The sequence below is a fragment of the Carassius gibelio genome, chromosome A7 (genome assembly GCF_023724105.1).
Source record: "Carassius gibelio isolate Cgi1373 ecotype wild population from Czech Republic chromosome A7, carGib1.2-hapl.c, whole genome shotgun sequence".
NCBI lineage: Eukaryota > Metazoa > Chordata > Actinopteri > Cypriniformes > Cyprinidae > Carassius > Carassius gibelio.
The window spans coordinates 24,249,305-24,262,309 of record NC_068377.1 but is presented as its reverse complement, the minus strand read 5'-3'; the positions used below and the strand labels follow the sequence as shown (position 1 = coordinate 24,262,309).

Here is a 13,005-nt window from a genome sequence, read left to right as displayed (position 1 = left end):
CAAGGTCCAGAACAGTATGAAAAGCATTGTAAGAATAGTTAATCTGCCATCAGTGTTTCAACTGTAATGTTAAATCGACACTAATTCTTTTTGTATCCGAAAAAAACAGGTGTGTTAATACATTAAGTAATATATTTAGATCCAATGAATGAAATAGTCCTGCCCACAGTACACTTAAGAGGGTTTAGAGGGACTGGTCAGCAATCAATAAGAGTCAGAATAATTACATGCATTAAAAAACAGAGATTCTAAGCTTTAAAATGATACCTATTTTGTGTTATTCCATTCAGTGGTTACTTAGTAATTTGATTTTTGTGTGTGTGTGTGTGTTGGTGGTTTCCCGCTGGGTTTTAAGAGTTAAAGGACCTTTTATTTGGCACTGCACATCCCTTTCAGCACCAAGTTCACAAAACAATCCATGTTGAAATGTGCCTCTGAAACTTTTAAGGTCAGAGTGAAGTGATCAGGGACCTTGTGAAAAATCTACTTTAATCGCTCTGTTTGAAAGCATATCAAAGGACTTTATAGCAGCAGGTGATTCACACAGCCAGAAACAGCACAAGACCTGACAAATTCCCACTCTTTAATGAAAACCAGATTCAAGGACTTTTTGTCAAGTACCTGCCATTTCCTCAAATACCAACTTTAATCATGTTCCAGTATACATGGTGTACCTGAAGGCCTTTATAATAACACATCAAGTGTAACATTTAATATGTGAACATGCCTTTTTGTAAGTTTAGTATAGAAATGTCAATGCTTGCAATTGCAATATTGATATGTCGGTAAAGAAAAGTTAACACATAAATGCAGTTATCATGCATCCCAAACTCTTCATTAGGTGACAATACAAATACATTAGTCAGTAATAGATTTTAACACACTATGCACCATGCACTTGCTGGCTTTTATAAATAGTCACAGAGAAAAAGCTGGCCATCAAATACTAATCAACTCAGAACACAACAAACTCAGGAAGAAACACATGCCTTGTTGCTAGGAGATGAGTGTGTATATAAACAATGTGCACTAAAATTGGCTCACAATATGAAACATGTTTGATTTCCTCAGAGTCAGAATGAATGGACTCAAATAATGGCTTAAATAATAGAGTCTGTGACTGTGACCATCACACAAGATGTAGAGGTCGGCTAAAGTCATGTAGTGTATTCCTGCCCTACGTTTAAGTACTAAAATAACAAACTAAAACTCAAACTAATAAATTAAAAGAAAAGAAAAAAGACTAAAAATGTCTCAAAATTAAATGAAAACAGAAAATATAAAAATAAAATCTAATTAGTTAATTATTAATCTAATTATCTATTTGGTGTCAATACACAATCTTTTAAACTCAAGAGGAAGTTTAGAATTCTAACAGTTTTCTTAGGATTATGAACTCAATAAAGAGTAATGCTACACACAAACCCGATTCCAAGTTGGGACACTACAAATTGTGAATAAAAACAGAATGCGATGATGTGGAAGTTTCAAATTTGTATATTTTATTCATAAATGACATATCAAATGTTTAAACTGAGAAAATATTTCATTTTAAGGGAAAATAAGTTGATTTTAAATTTCATGGCATCAACACATCTCAAAAAAGTTGGGACAATGCCATGTTTACCACTGTGTGGCATCCCCTCTTCTTTTTATGACAGTCTGAAAACGTCCAGGGATTGAGGAGACAAGTTGCTCAAGTTTAGGAATAGGAATGTTGTCCCATTCTTGTCTAATACAGGCTTCTAGTTGCTCAACTGTCTTAGGTCATCTTCGTCGTATCTTCCTCATTATGATGCACCAAATGTTTTCTATGAGTGAAAGATCTGGTCTGCAGGCTGGCCAGTTCAGTACCCTGATCCGCCTCCTACGCAGTCATGATGTTGTAATTGATGAAGTATGTGGTCTGGCATTGTCATGTTCAGGTCTTCCCTGAAAGAGACGACGTCTGGATGGGAGCATATGTTGTTCTTGAACTTGGATATACCGGCATTGATGATGCCTTTCCAGATGTGTAAGCTGCCCATGCCACACGCACTCATGCAACCCCATACCATCAGAGATGCAGGCTTCTGAACTGAGCGCTGATAACAACTTGGGTTGTCCTTTGTCCTCTTTAGTCCGAATAACATGGCGTCCCAGTTTTCCAAAAAGAACTTCAAATTGTGATTCTTCTGACCACAGAACAGTTTTCCACAGTCCATTTTAAATGAGCCTTGGCCCAGAGAAAAGTCCTGTGCTTCTGGATCATGGTTAGATATGGCTTCTGTTCTGACCTACAGAATTTTAGCTGGCAACGGTGAATGGCACGTGGATTGTTTTCACCGACAATGTTTTCTGGAAGTATACCTGAGCCCATGTTGTGATTTCCATTATAGTAGCATTTCTGTATGTGATGCAGTGCCGTCTAAGGGCCCGAAGATCACAGGCATCCAGTGTGGTTTTCCGGCCTTGACCCTTACGCACAGAGATTGTTCCAGATCCTTGAAAGTGAAAGTCGTAACATTTGCCAAGTATGTTAACCCATACTCAGAATTGGTGCTCTGCATTTAACCCATCCAAGTGCACACACACAGCAGTGAGAAGTGAACACACCGTGAACACACACCCGGAGCAGTGGGCAGCTATAGATCCAGCGCCCAGGGAGCAACTGGGGGTTCAGTGCCTTGCTCAAGGGCACTTCAGCCATGGGTATTGAGGGTGGAAGAAAGCGATGTTCATTCACTCACTCCGACCTACAACTCCTGCCAGCACCGAGACTCGATCCAGCGACCTTCGGGTACCAAGTCTCTAACCATTAGGCCACAGCTGCCCCCTTTGGATGATATTATGCACTGTAGATAATGATAACTTCAAACTCTTTGCAATTTGATTGTTGCTCCACTATTTTTCGCCACAGCATTGGGGGAATTGGAGATCCTCTACCCATCTTGACTTCTGAGAGACACTGCCACTCTGAGAGACACACTTCATACCCAATCATGTTGTCAATTGACCTAATAAGTTGCAAATTGGTCCTCCAGCTGTTCCTTACAGTATATGTACATTTAACTTTTCCGGCCTCCTATTGCTACCTGTAGATCTCATGAAATTTAAAATGAGCGAATATTTGGCATGACATGACATGTCTCACTTTCAACATTTGATATGATATTCGATTGTGAATAAAATATAAGTTTATGAAATTGGTAAATTATTACATTTCTTTTTTACTCAAAATTTGTACAATGTCCCAACTTTGTTGGATTCGGGTTTGTAATAATTCATAATAAATCCCTTCTACTAAAACTATCAGAACATACAACCAGCATATCATTATCATTGTACCGTTAAGGCTAATGTAACAGCATCTCAAAGTGATAAAGGGAGAGGTAAGTAATTATCAATTCTCCTCGGCACAGATCACACCTTAACGCAAGAAAATTAGTCAAGCTGACCCAGATAAGAAATGGGAGGGATTAGAGGGACAGAGCGGCCTACAGAGGGGCCTATTTGGACCATGATGAATTACACACACACACACACACACACACACACACACACAGAGCAGGCTAATAATAGAAAAGGATGTTGGAAGAGCAGCATCAGGCAGGGGTGGCACTAGTGAGCCAGGTGACCTGTTTGTGTAAATAAAGTGTGTTGCAGGTAAACATCAGCTGCTGAACAAATCCCAAAACATCTGGCTTCACCCGTCAAGGCCACAGGCCCAGTGTGCCAGACAAACCATAAAAGAGGTTGGTAGGGAATTCTGGTTTCTTGGGGCATGATCTGTGGAAGGCAAATTTGAGTGCGGATGTGTTTGAGGTCAGTAAACAAGGGACAGATGTTGGGTAAATATTTATTGTTGTGTACAGCTAGTCTAACTATTGTACTGTCTGGTCTCTAGACTAAGGAAAGGCTATTGTGTGTTAGACCACTACTAATGTTACGTGTTTTATACATGGCTGGCTGGAGTCACCATGATTTTTTAAAATGTTTTTGAAAGAAAGCCAATGCTGCATTTATGTAAACTTATGTGTTTTCACCTTTTGGTTATTGTTATGCATGAGTCCCTCAAATGTCTTCGGTTTAAAAAGATGGATCTAAAAATCATACAGTCAGTGTTGGACAGGGTTCAGATATGCAGAAGATGCTGGAAAACCAAAGAATGTGCAGGAGCTGGAGGGATTTTTCTGAAGAACAACAGACAGTTGAACTGTTCAGGACCAACAAGAGACTCATGAACAACTATCACAAAACATGAAAACATATATGGTTCATCCAGGAAATTACACACAGTATTAAGAACTTTTGAAAAGGGCCATTTTTATAAATTCAGTTTCTTATTTTGTCTTGTGGAGTACATATAAACATCTGTTATCTGAAATAGCGAGAGAGAGTACTAAATAAAAAAATAACATGCAATTTTCAAGATCCCTCTTATTTTGTTAAAATTATGAACATTTTGAATATTCTGTGAGGGGTAAAACTGGTGTACAACTCTATATGCCTAAGTTTCAAAGTGGGGATCTGAACAATAAATCCTTATAATTTCTTAGCATGAATGCATAAAGTAACTTTCAGCTGTCACTTTATTACATAATATTGGCAAATTATACGTCACTGTCAGACATTTGGCAGCTGTGATTAGCTCTAGTTTCGATGTCCTGAATGTATTAATGTTTTTATTTACTAAAATGTTGTGGCTTATCAGTGCAAATTCATTACACCATCATTTATTAATTTATGAGAGGTAAAAGAGAGAAAACAAGTGTTCGGTTGATATTGGACACACTCACCATTGTGTAACCAAGTGGACAAATTCGGAATTGGATTGGAAGCACTGGAGGATCCTAAAAAAGAAACGAATATATATATTGTCAAAATCATTATTTACAAAAATATCCACAATATAGAATAAAAATATCAACACAATGTTTATACTTTACAGAAAAATCTATGGTTTATAATTCCTAGATTTTGTGTGGCCTTGACTAGTTTGCAGAAGGGTTGCAGTCCATAATGAGGTATTCTATGTGCGGACATTCAAAAGCAGTGGTGTATATTAAATTTTGGAAGCACCTGAACCCCTCTTTTGTTGGACACTGGAAGCTTACACTCTCAGAGCAATAGATCCATTCATGGGCTCACAGAAGGCAGAAGGCATTGATAAAAACATTTAGTTATGACCTCAACTTCCAAATAAATGTCAACAGGGTAAGGAAATTAAATCAGATACTTCTAAAGGACAGACACATTGAAACCAAATGGAACAAGTAAAGTCAAATTCCAGATCTATTTCTAACTGTGTAAATAGGAACCTTGCTTTCATGTATGTATTCAGACACCTCTGAAATCGAACGAAGACATTCAGTATAATACAACTTTCATCAGAATACTGAAGCGCCTGTTTCATCTAAGGCTAGAGAAGATAGAGAATATTATTTGTATTCCATCCATAACTATGCTTTGAATTATTATGACCTCAGGGAAAAGAATGGATGACATCAACACAAAAGCCTTTGATGTTAAAGACAGAACTAAGATTCAAGGTGTCTGGGAAGGACTTTTGCTTGGGAAGGGAAAGTGAATAGATTTTCTTTTAGGGAATGTCTGTTTGCCAGTGACAGAGAGAAGAAGAAACCACTTTAACAGCTAGTAGGAATTAAATTAGATCTTTTTTATTTTTTTTGCACAATACAAGCAATCCTTTTGCAGTTTGAAAACACACACATATATATATACACACACGGATAGCAGGATGATAGAAAGGAATTATGTGATAGAAAGGTTTTGGGGGTACTAAAAAGGTTGCACGTTCTACCAAAAAACTGAAATCAAGTTGTTATTGGAGACAGTCTAGAAATATTTGTACATTAGACGTAATGTCGGAATAACTCTCATGAAGGTCCTTTTTAATGACTCATTCACAAAACTGACTCAGACACTCAGGAGTTAGTGGTTTGACTCAGATTCACTAAGTCAGTGGTTTTCAAACCTGTCCTGGAGGCAACCCTGCCCTGCACATTTGTATGTCTCCCTTATTAGACACACACACACACAAAATAGCTGCCAGTGTTAAAGTAAGAAGTGGGTTAGTGAACTTAAGTGCATTTGAATACCATGTTGTTTACTGAGAAATTTGTAAATGAAAAAGCCATTTGTGTTTCTTTTAGCCTAAGCCAAACTCTCCTTTTATTTTATTTTTTTGAATGAAGCCCTAATTTTCTGTGATCTAGGGGGTTTGAAACACACCTATTCAAATGAACATAGCCAGAGGTGCACTACTGCAGCTATACATCATTCTACAGCCAAGACTCAGCCTGGAGTCCACAGCACACTGCTAGACTTTGCTGTAATTTTACAGTTAGTTAACGCAAAAAATCCAAGTAAACTACCAAATATATGTATATGTTTTACAGATAACTACTGTAATATGCACTGCATTGTGGGTATTTTTATGCCAGTTACAGTAATTTACTGTATATGGGAATTTGCGGTACTTTACTGTTTGCTCAAAAGCAGTAGTGCTACTGTAAATTGTTCTGCAGATGAAAAACATGAATCTTCATTCTCAATTTAATGTCTGGGTAAGCCTAAGTGAGGTGAAATAACTTTGCTTACACCCCACAAAATGTAAATGTTATTTGAGTGCAAAGCCCACGCAACAACCTGGCAGAGGTTATATATACTGATTTCTGAGTGATTCTTCTTTTTCTCTCTTTTGCTGGTTTCAAGGATCACATGATCCTTTAGAAATCATTCTAATATGATGATTCATTATCAAAGTTGGAAACAGTTCTGCTGCTTAATATTTTTTCAGAATATGTGTTACTTTTTTAGGATACTTTGATGAATAAAAAAAATAAAAAGCAACTATGTTTTTAAAATATAAATATTTTTTAATAACAATATACACTACTGGTCAGTAATTTGGGGTCATTCATTTTTTTTCTCTTCTTTTTAAATAAAATCAATACTTTTATTCAGCAAGGATGTGTTAAATTGATAAAAAGTGATAGTTAAAAAAAAAAAAAAAAAAAAAAAAAATTATATATATATATATATATATATATATATATATATATATATATATATATATATATTTTTATAAATGCAGTTCTTTTTAACCTTTTATTCATCAAATATATTAGCCAGCAGAACTGTTTCCAACACTCATAATAAATAAGAATATTAGAAAGATTTCTAAATGATGATAGACTGGATGTTACATGTGACACTGAAGGCTGGAGTAATGATGCTGAAAATTTAGCTTTGCATCACAGGAATACATTTTTTTTTTTAAAGTATATACAAATAGAAAACTATTATTTTAAGTTGTAATAATATTTCTAAATATTACTGTTTTTTCTGTAGTTTTGATCAAATAAATGCAGGCTTGATGAGCAGAAGAAACTTCTTTCAAAAACATCAAAAATAGTAATGTTTCCAAACTTTTGGTATGTACTGTCTATATATATATATATATCAAGTGATAACGTCTCCAACGTCTCAAGTGATATTGCATTGTACTTGCACTACTGCTTTATTTTAATACAGCGTAGCATATTTTGCAAGTAACTTCGTTGCCCTTTCTCTCGAAATGGGCCTACTGTACTTTTCGCTTCAATTGGCTTGCTCAGCTAAATATGTCTGTAGGCGTGTGGTTGCATGTGTCTACGTGCCCAGTGAGTTCACACACACACACACACACACACACACACACACACACACACACACACACGCATTGTTTTCGCTCCTAAGGCGTCTATCATTCCTAAGCATCCATCAGCAGCGATGGTACAAGGACATTTCAGTAATGGATTTCCACCACCGAAAAACCCTTGCTGTAACTATGTTACAAGATTTGTTTACGAAGAAACGTAAAAAAAACATGTTTTTTTTCCAGTGCTTGGGTGCACCCCATTTTAAAAAAACAATGGGGATTTTCACCCCGAAGGAAGCTGATTGAGTTGGTTCATGTCACATGACCTGGTGCGCTTGCGTCATTCTGAAAAGCTGAGATGTTTTTTTAACTAGATGCGGTGCTGACGGGCCTGGAAAAAACGAGTGCGTTGCACCACGTCACTTCCATTATGAGCGGGCATACCGCACTGAAATAACGAACTTGAGCACAAAAAAAGACGTGATATGTGAACGGCCCCTTCATCGGTCGAAATGTTTACTTTCAGTTAAAGGTCAATATGAGCATCCCTAACTGGAATATAAACATAATATAACATACAAAATTAATACATTTTAAGCCACACAAAGTCAACATTTTGGTATTTCTTGCTTTGAATCTGCCATAAAATAAAATAAAAGTGTATTGATCTTTGAAAAGGTGTACCTGCGTTATTATGCCATTATCATTAGATTAGTTGAAACTGGTCTTAGAATGACAATATTGTCGTTTATTGCGATAATTTCTTGGACAATTTATCGTCCAGCAAAATTTGTTATCGTGACAGCCCTACTCGTAACCATACACAGACACATGTAGATACAGCGAGATGCACACAGCCTCACACACAAACACAAACAGATGCATGTACACTTGAGGACACACAAACCTTGGTCTTTGATGTGGCGGTTACATGATGAGGATGATGATGAAAGCACTGTTATATTATGCAGCTTGCTGCCATTATCCAACACTACAAACAGAGCCAGACCATGGCCCGTCTTCCTCCACAATACCAGCAGTAAATATACATGTAATTGCCCAGCAGCAATTATTAGGCAAAATTAGATCAGTAATTACAGAGGTGAATTTAAGCCTGAGTCTTAGTAGAAGCATCAGGGTTGTTTCAACACACGACCAGAGAGGAACAATTAAAGACGAGCTGCCGTGCAGATGGACAAGTGGACACTACAAATCAGCATCAACTATTAGACACCAAGTAGAGCTGGACCTGACCGAGGGATTTAGAGAGAAATAAGAGGGGAAAGAGTAAACAAAAGGACGAAAAAAGAAAGAAACTGCTTTCATGCTTCACCTTATATAGCTGTTTATTCACCCTTCCCATGAGCCCTGTGACTGATTATTTATACCAGGGTCACCATGGAAACCAGCCATATACAACTCACAAACAATGCTCTTGAAACAAGCTGGACTGTCACACCGGCATCCTCTCCAAGTCCAAGTGGTCAGATTATTAAATCAATGACCTGTAACCTTTCTGAATTTCTCCCATAAACTTCATGACACTTCTTTGTTTTTTAGCAACCTTTCTGAATTTCCAATGGTTAGCTCATGTTCAGCATTACCGATGGTAACACAGGTTTTACCCAAATGCCAAGGAGACTGTTGCAATGTCGGGGATTGTTTGAGTGTCATAAAAGATGACCCCTTGAACGTCCTTAAGGGCCATTCACACAGAAAGTGTTTTTGCTTTTAAAAATGTGAGATGTGGGCAGAGAAATGGGGGGGAGGGGGAGGCAAAGCCTCAAGACAAGTTTATATAAAGTCAAACGTATTTCAACTTGAGTCTCATTTTCTATCACTGTCAGGCACAAAATACTGCAAAAGACGCAAGATGTGAGTGCAACAGTCAAACATCTAGCACGTTTCCACAAAAAACAAAAACAATGGCAATAGTGATGTAGAATGGAAAATGCATTCTTTGTGAACGGATCTGCAAATTTAGGTAACAAATCATTTGAAGTTTGCTGAGGTACAGTCAGTTAGATCAGATATTTAGATTTTCATACCATTCAAATATTGTTACTAAGAAAGAAAAAAAAAACACCATGGATGTCCTGATGTTCCAGAGGTGGATGTGTAAAGCTGCTGGTGAATGAGCTGAAAACAAATGAATCATTATAGAGCAGAATTGAATGGGAAAGAAAGTGGGGTTCTTGTGTTTTAAAAATGAGTGTAAAACTGCAGCCAGACTGTCCTCACGAAGTCAAAGTGCTCAGATTATTAGATCAACTACCTGTGAACGTCCTGAATTTCTCTCTTATGGTGATACTTTTATTTCCTTCTAGTGACTTTTCAACATTACTGATGGTAAACTCACATTTAATGGGTCTCAGATTGTACATTCCCGTCACAGAATATAATTCATATTTTTTTAAATTGACTGGTCTTGATTTCCTTCTTGAGCAGATATCCTCTTTATTCTGCCTGATTTTCCATATTCTCTCAGGCATAGTTTCTAAAAGTTCTCTTTTCTCCTGTCTCTTTCTCAGTCTGTGCACTCTTTAAAGTAGGTCCTGGGGAGTACCCACAACTCCCGTCTCAAGCTCTCTCTCACCGTCTCTCTCCGAAGGTTGTAAATCAGTGGCAGTGAGTAATAAGGCCTCGGTCAGCTGAATGCAGTCAGCAGCAGCGTGGCGGCACACTTTTTGGCCTGAGGGAGACGGAGCGAAGGGCACGGCAGAAAATAGTTTGAGTGATGTCTCTGCCGGATGAGTAATGAACAGTTCAAGCAGGTCAACTCATTACACGAGCGGCCGTTTAATTATTAATTATGTGCAGCGATCTAAAGCAGAAAGGACACGTTGGGTATGTTTAATGTGTGTTTATGCTTCCCTCTCCTTCATCTCTCTGTGGCGTTCTGTTATTAGCATGTGTCAGTGAGTAGCTCAAGCAGAGAAGAGAAGGGAGAGGCTACCCCAACACATACAATTAACACAATTACTTATTAATTACTCACATAGCAGTGGAAAGCGCATTTAAATGTCGGAGTTATGGCCTACAGCCTTTAGCTAAGTGCTGAGAAGACTGATGCAAATTTGGGGATTGTGTGAGGGTTGAGTGTAGTACAAGATGACCTCTCGTTACTCCTCGGATCTGCTCATTTAAGGAACTAATCTTCTGAGCTTTGGAAAGGTACAGCCATTCTGTATTTAATAGATTTAACAGATGTTGTCATCTTACTTTTTACCTAGGAAAAAAAAATTGCATAGAATAGCAATAGCCAAAAATACATTGTATGGGTCAAAATGATTGATTTTCTTTTATGTCAAAAATCATTAGGATATTAAGTAATGATCATGTTCCATAAATATATTTTTTTAATTTTCTACTGTAAATATATTAAAACTTCATTTTTGATTAGTAATATACATTGCTAAGGACTTCATTTGGACAACTTTCAAGGCGATTTTCTCAATATTTTGATTTCTTTGCACCCTCAGATTCGAGATTTTCTAATAGTTGTATTGTTGGCCAAATATCGTCTTAAAGAACCATACATCATTGGAAAGCTTTTTTACCCTTATGACTGGTTTGGTGGTCCAGGGTCACATACATACATATGTATATATACACATACATACAGTACATTTGTGTGTGTGTGTGGCCATACAAGCCATAATTCATTCTGGCACAGTCACACACTTACATTTCCTTTCATATATTTTTGCTTTCACACACTTTAATTCTCCTTACACATGCATTCATTTCTACCCTCACACACACATACATTACACAATAACCCTATACAACATACATTCTCCTTTCACATACATATATTTTTGCTTTCACACATTTACGTTCTCCATTCACATGCATACATTTCTACTCTGGTGGTCCCACTCCCACCCACAAAAAGTCCCAGCATAAAAGTAATCTATGTAAAAAAACAAAAATTTCCAGTACATCAAAGAAATTTACATGAAATGGTTCTATAACATCTCCTAAGATCCACAACACCCTAGCATAAACATAAAATAAATATTTGTTATTTAGGCTAAGCATCAACATTCACAAACCACTGTTATTTTTGACAGAAAAGCAAGCATGGACTGCTGCGTGCATGGTTTGGCATTGCAGAATGCGAGCAGGACACTTCCTTTATCATCACTAAAACCTGACATCTCAGTTAAATCGCAATCTCACAAAGCACAATTAATGCATGCACAATGAATCTTTCACAGTGTCTACACTTAGTGTTTTCAAATGAGAGGATTGTTGAGCGTGCAATTTTAATTACTGCGGTGATTGGCCATTATGTTCCAGAAATCAACTGCTGGACCTCAACTCTCAAGACGAGACTTATGACAGATAAAATATGTTACTAAATAATGCACGATTGTGATAGAGAATAAGAAGCTGAAGTCAAGTTATTTCAAAACTCGCTGCTGACTGAAAGTGAGTTTTGATGCTCTCCAGACCCGGTGAAACTCCACCTTTGTTCATAACCCCTCCTCTAGCCCCAGCTGGGCCTCTTTGGCCCAAGGTTTTCGTCGGGCCAAAAAAACCCGGGCCGTTGGCCCCGAGGAAGCACCGACGAGGCACGATCAAGCCCCGGAAGTGACAGTGGAAATGCGACTGGCCCTGGCACACACTAGCACGCCCGCTTTTGGCCCGACAATGGAAATGCGGCTATTCATTCCTATGGGTTCAGTAAACGGAGATTGAGTGTCGTACAACTCTGACTGAAATTCAATAGCTGCATTCAATAGCTGCATACACATTCTTCAATAATAAGTAATACAGACCCTCTCATCTCCCTTCTAAGATAATCTCTGGCTACAAGATTTATCGCATGATGTGTTAATTCATGAATTAATTATTTATTTATGTACAAACTGTTTACAAACTATTGCCTTTAATTCGCCAAGACAATTTTAAGCAAATAGTTTATATATATATATATAGTATCTAAATTAATTTTAATTATATTTTTATAAATTAAAAATAAAACAATTCAAGTAAAAAGCCTTGGACAAACCTTTGCACTGTTTTCCCGTAAAAACATCAAAAAGCACCTGATGGAGTTTGAATTTTACATCAAACTGCTGCTGTTTTCACACAAATGCTGACACAGACATGCATGTTCAGCCAGAATCCCCCTGTACCCGTGCATCTTCGGATGAGGAATAGTGTGGAAAGTAAAAAAAAAATGCTGTGTACACGCCCACAAGAAACGAGTTTGCGCACACTCATAGCAAACTTCTGCCAACACAGCGATGACATCATATTTACACCTGCCCCCAAGCGAAATTGCGGATTCGTAGAGTATAAATCATCCTCAAGTCTGATCAGCAACCCTTTAAACATGTGTTATAAAC

General features: G+C 37.4%; 1 long non-coding RNA gene across 1 annotated transcript in view; it reads right to left on the bottom strand.

The window, feature by feature from the left end:
• Positions 1-13,005, bottom strand: part of LOC128016901 (uncharacterized) — a 55,547-nt gene that overhangs the window by 8,127 nt on the left and 34,415 nt on the right. Inside the window, exon 12 of the long non-coding RNA XR_008184306.1 lies at positions 4,779-4,832. This is a non-coding gene — a long non-coding RNA (uncharacterized LOC128016901). The remainder of the gene's footprint in view (positions 1-4,778; positions 4,833-13,005) is intronic.